Consider the following 6,000-nt stretch of genomic DNA (forward strand, 5'->3'; position numbering starts at 1 on the left):
ATAAGAAGAGAGAAAGGACCTCAGAAGTATCCAAAACAGCTGCCAGAAGGTAAAATACCTGCCCAGGTGTGTTGGGGTTTTTGCCTGTATTCTACCTGATGTTTCTGTAGCAGTTATGATACAATTTGGGCAGGATGAAGCTTGTTATAGATAAAATCTGTCTTCCATAACTTGGCCTCTACTGCTTTGCAGGTTTTGCGAACACGATACAGAAAAAACTGTTAGAAGGGAGCACTCTGCAGCCAGAGTTCACTCCAGTCAATGACCTGGAGTGTAACTGTTGTTGGCACCTTTCTTTGTCTTGCCTGTTCCCGCTGTGCTGCTGCTTACAGTTCACAGTGCAAAGCAATTGTCAGTCCCTTTTAGGTGTGCTCTTCCTAAAGGAAGTGTCTTTCCCGTGAGCAACCCTCTTGGCAATGCATCCTCCTTAGATACAGCTGTGTGTTAAACAGGGAAAGTACAACGTTGGTTGGTCACAGGTAGGAGGATGGATAATCTCCTTCCATAATACAATCTAGCTTTGCAGGAGCTCTTCCTCATCCTGTCAGCTGGTGTGACTACACCTGTTGCTACCAAACTTCACGGAATGTGAAACTAAGAAAAACAGCCTAGAGCACTGAAAAAGGATGAGAGTTTTATCAGGATTCATGGAATGTAGCTATTGTTTTATTCCACTCTAAAGGCAGACAGCTTTAGTCCTTATTTACCTACATGAGGTGAACTGTTGTTTCTATGTGGGAATACACTGTTTCCTCTGCTGTTTCCTCTGTTGTTTCTATGTAGGAATACACTGAAAAAGTTATCTTAATTATCTTTTTAAATGACCATTTAAATTGTCTTGTATTTTTAATTGGAAATTCTTGCTGCTCAAAATTAATTTTAACTGGTTTTATAATTCACTTAGAAAGTGCTTTAATAATTTAATTTAAGACTCCTGGCTGAAAGTATCCAATTTCAAATCTAATTTCAAATAATCCATAAACTCTCTGCATTTGGACTCTTCTTCCAGAGTGTTCTCCTGCTGACACATCCTCATCCTTGTACTTTTTCTGTTTGTTACACTGCTATTATGGTTCTATATCTGTTTTACTGAAGGACATAATGTGAGTATATGCACCATATGGTTGCTGGGAGCAAGATGAATGGGGAGCTGACTAAGAATGTATTTATTACTCACAAAAATCAAAACTAAGGAAGAGAAGGACAAGTGTAAAGAACTCCAGAAAGCTTTCAGCAAGCTGAGGATGAAAATACCCATTGGCAGGAATAGTTTTAAAACATCATTTGTGCATGTTTTGGCTTCTCTAGGTACTTTAACCCCTAACAGGAGTAAGAATCTGAGCTTGTGCTGAGGTTTTCCAGTGCAGCTTCTAACCTGCAAAGGTGGATAAGCCAAACTATCTCTTTTAATTAGAACAAGCTTTAGATTGAAATTACTGACTTCTCTTTTTCTTAAGGTTTTCTACCAGTTATTTTGGAAACAACCATGACAAACCTGTTATCTACTAATGGAACCAGATGAAAATCAGGACTTGAAGCCAGCACCCTACAGCTGTGCTTTCAGCTAACTCCCTGAGAGCTGCTGCATTCAATAAATGAGTCAATAAAGTATACAATATGGATAAAATGCTGAGTCAAATTCATGCTTGATAGAACTAACCTTAAGTCAGTAGTTACAAAGTTATGTCCTTTAGACTCTGTTTAGGGCCTAAACAGGGTTCCATTGCTAAAAACAGAACACTAGGGGCTTGTAGAAGGAATGAAAGCTTTTGGTTAGCTCAAGAGTGAGTTTTAGGTCTCTTCAATACTTCAGTCCCAGGAGGCTCAGTTCTCACAGTTTCTGAACAATGTGTAACTCAGAAATTATCTGCAGAACTTAACCTGCAGAAACTTTTGTAAATTCAAGCCAATATCATATCAGTCTAGGGATCCAGCTAGTCACATGTGAAACAAATGTGTCTGTGGGCAGAAGAGTTAACTTGGATTCGCTGCATGTGGGACTTCTTCTTCAAATAGAATGTGCATGCTAAGCCTAAAAGCCTTGCAAAATTAGTATCATTTCAGTAAATCATTTATGTTAACCAGAATAACTACCCAGGATGAAATTATGCTTATTTATATTGTTTCCACTTTAAAAAAAACCCAACAACAACAAGAAAAACCCAATGCAAACACACTAAACTTAAACAAATTACATGAAAAAAAGCCCAGACAAACCCACTTCCTTTTTTACCAAGGAAATCCAGGGGGAAAAAATGCTTTAGTTGGAGATTCTTCTGCTTACAGGTATTTTACAATAAGCACATGTACAGCTGAACTCCCCCATATCCCCACATTCACCTTGCAACCCTTCCCGAGATCACTCCCCAGCCAGAATACAGAAATTCCCACAGCTCCATGTGAGGCTGCTAAGCCTCAGAAACTTGCAAAAGAACTAGGCTTTCAGAATCTTTTCAGACCTTCCATTTTTACTCAAAATTTCACAAGAGAAAACCCAGAGAAATGGGTTCAAATACATCTCTGAAGTATTTTTTACCTTTTGTTAATGATTGTCCATTTCCTGCGTTCATTAAACTTGTGAAGCTGGCTAACAGGAAATAATTCTATGGTGCTGAAATGGCTTGTATTGCCTCAGAGAATTAATTCTTTTCAATCCACAGAACACATTCAACATTTTCATAGAATCATGGACTACTCGGGGTTAGAAGGGACATTTAAAGTCCATCTAGTCCAACCCTTCTGCATGAGCAGGGACATCTTCAACTAGATCTGGTTGCTCAGGGCCTTGTCCACCCTGACCTTGAGTGTTTCCAGGGATGGGGCACCCAGCACCTCTCTGTGCAACCTGTGCCACTGTTTGACTACCCACATTGTAAAGAAATTCTTTCTCACATCTAGTCTGAACCTACCCCCTTTTAGTTTCAAACCATTGTCCCTTATCCTATTGCTACAGGCCCTATTAAAAAGTCTGTCCCCATCTTTCTTCAAGGCACCCTTTAAGTACTGAAAAGCCACATTAAGCCCTTCTTGAAGTCTTCTCTTCTCCAGGATGAACAATCTCAATTCCCTCAGCCTTTTCTCAAAGGAGAGGTGCCCATACCTCTGATCATTTTTGTGGCTCTCTTCTGGACAGCTTAATTTTCCTGTATGACACAAAATAATGCCAGGTGAAGCCAGAAATACCAACTGGTTAATAAAAGCTACCTTCAGAGTCAGATCCAGCCTTCTTTTTTTAACATCTGACAGTCATCCAATGTTTGCCCTGATTTAAGTCATGTTCGGGTAGTGGCTTTGGTTCTCTCTCTCATCTCTCTTCCCAAAATGCCTCCTTTATGCACTTTCTTTAAAAACAAATGAGATTTCACCAAAATAGGAAAAAAATTACAGCTGCACTCAAGCAGCTGCACTTGCTTTAAATGGATTAGGTACTAAAGGATGACAATATAAAATTAATCTACAGAAATGCAAAACTATTTTAACATACTCTAAGTAGAATTGATTCAATAAAGGGAACCATAAGTCAAACACTGGAAATGCTGTTTATTGTAATCTAATGGTTTAACATTCTTGAACCTTTTAAAACTACAGGTCTGTAATAACATGCTCATATGTACAAGTAATAATCTTTTGTTTTTAATTAAATAAAGGTTTTGAACTTTTCAAATGGGTAACAAGGGAAAACAGAAAGACTTCACTGCCTACCAAAGGTTAACCTGGATTTATAACTATTTGCCTGATTCCCCTGTGGTTTTGCTTCCTCCTAAGGACTGAAAAGGCAAAGTAGCTTTTCCTCATCCTTTTTCTAGCTCAAGTGGATATTTGATCCCTAAATAACAGAAAATGTGGTCCTTACAGAAATCTAACAGAGAAATAATGCTCCCTATTTTTCATTAACAGAAATTACATTAATGGCAACCACTGATAACTCTTATACCTGAATATTACCTTAAATTGTAAGAAGACATGCTGTGCTTCTGCTCATGGAAAAGTAAGGCAAACAGCAAGCAGTGGCTCTCTACATCCAACAAAAGCCCTTTGCTACAAGCAAATAAAGGTATATAAATGTTCTGTGGTGTATTTCTACTGTTCCTTCACACACAATCCATGACACAGCATCTTCTGCACTGAAAAAGAGAATACCAAATTAGTTTGGTAAAACCATGTGCAGCATTTCAACAATAGTAATTTCCCATCCATGCTTCTGAGTTCATCAATAACATATATGTTTTAAGGAGTAATGCAGTGCAGCTACAGGACATTCTGATGCTCTTCCAGCTCAACCAACTGTACTTTGTGTTCAGCTGCAGTAGGTGTTTTTGAATATGGTAAGTATTTCATATAGAAGATGATTGCCACAAAACCACTTAAGCAGGCAGATTACAATGGAATCAAGCCAAAAGAGCCTAAAACTGATAAAAGGTTTATTACTTCTTAAACATCGTAAAATTAAAACACAGAACTCACTAAAACACCTTACTGGAGGGCCTGAAAGGTGTCAAAATTAGACATCAGCATAGAATATTGAAATTCTAATAACTATAAAAATTACAAATTATAGACATGCTTTAAGGTAACTCAGACATGAGCTGGCAGTGGGTAGGAGAAAGAAAAGCTCTTCTCTTGGCAAATAATGAAAATTATAAATTTGAAATCTTTCCTACTTTATTGTAAAGCTGGTGCTAACCAGTGCCAGAAAGAGAACATTACAGCACAGCACACTCACTTTGCTGAGCTAAGGACCATGACCAAATCTGTCATTTTAGAAGACTAGAGAACGCAAAAATTTTGCAGCTTACATATTTCACTGACCTGGACCTGACGAGAAAACAGTCACTTCCCAGGTTTATTTTTTGCTTGGTTTGTTGTCCTAAACCATTTTGGGAATACATATGCAATCTTCCTCTTTGCAAGTTATTATGATTATGCATTAGTACAATTATATCGGCTAAAAATATTCCCTGTTCTAAATAGGCTGTGAAAGCAAAGCAAGCTGTGCTGCTATGGGCACTGCCTCGCTTCCCTCACGGCCTGAACAAACATTCCCTGGTGGAATCTCACTATCTCTGACACTTGACTATTCCAGGCAGTTTTCACTGGCTAGCTCTCAAGTCACACCCCAACTATCTCCAGATTTCTGACAGAGAACCACCTTAAGAGTCCTGTGCAATTGTAACTGCCAGACGAATTGTTACACTTGAGAAATCCAGCAAGTCTTCTGGGTCTTAAATTGGGAATCAGGAGGTGGATTTTTTTTTTGGTATGTCTGGTTCTGAGCAGCAGGAATCCAGCTGGTGAGTTAAGGTAGTGGATGCAGCATTTCAGAAGACAACGGGAATGAAAGCAAAATCATTTATTAGATAGAAGACTCAGTGAAATCTACTGCAAAGGGTTTTCCAAAGACAGGGAAAAGAGAAGGGACCTCCCAGGTGGTTAAAAGTCCACCACTGACTAGAAGGGTTGGAATGCTCTTGCCTCAGTGAGTATTGTTAAACCAGCATCATTCAAAGTCACCTCTACAGATATTCAGAAGTTTAATACCAATATATACTCTGCAAATTAAAATCCTGTAGAGAACAAGCACACAGCCTTCTGCAATGCTTTGACACCATCCATGCTATATTGTACAATTTAGGCACATACCCAATATATTATTGGTGCATTTCTCCAAGAGACAATGCAAACAATTCCTATGAAAATGAATCTGCACAGTATGAATGGGTTTGCTATTAAGAACATTCTGCTCCAGTAGAAGTGCCAAAAAAAAAGTTTAAGTTAAAAATATAGGTGTGTTTTTCAGTTTGAGTTTTGCTTTTTTTTTTACCCCAGGACTTTTTTCCACAGTACAGCTCTACTTGAGACAGGCTTCTATCACAGGAAAAACTAAATCAGTATATTTCTCATTTGATTAAATGTGTGTGACATCTACTTCTTCCATGGGGTGGGTCAGGATGGCTTTGGAGAAAAATAAGGCTCCCTTGAAAACACACAGGCTGAAAAACC

The 6,000-nt window shown here is 38.5% G+C and overlaps 1 long non-coding RNA gene across 3 annotated transcripts in view; it reads right to left on the reverse strand.

Annotated features, from left to right (window-relative positions):
- The window catches only part of LOC146436662 (uncharacterized), a 117,657-nt gene extending 113,420 nt beyond the window's left edge, over nt 1–4,237 (reverse strand). Inside the window, exons 1-2 of one of the 3 annotated variants that reach the window (XR_014852927.1) lie at nt 3,946–4,237; nt 3,205–3,341 (exon numbers count right to left, since the gene is read on the reverse strand). This is a non-coding gene — a long non-coding RNA (uncharacterized LOC146436662). The remainder of the gene's footprint in view (nt 1–3,204; nt 3,342–3,945) is intronic. The other 2 variants (XR_014852925.1, XR_014852926.1) reach the window with 2 other exon arrangements.
- Nucleotides 4,238–6,000: the final 1,763 nt, after the last annotated feature.

This window comes from Lichenostomus cassidix, chromosome 5 (assembly GCF_008360975.1).
Source record: "Lichenostomus cassidix isolate B80296 chromosome 5, HeHo_3.0, whole genome shotgun sequence".
NCBI lineage: Eukaryota > Metazoa > Chordata > Aves > Passeriformes > Meliphagidae > Lichenostomus > Lichenostomus cassidix.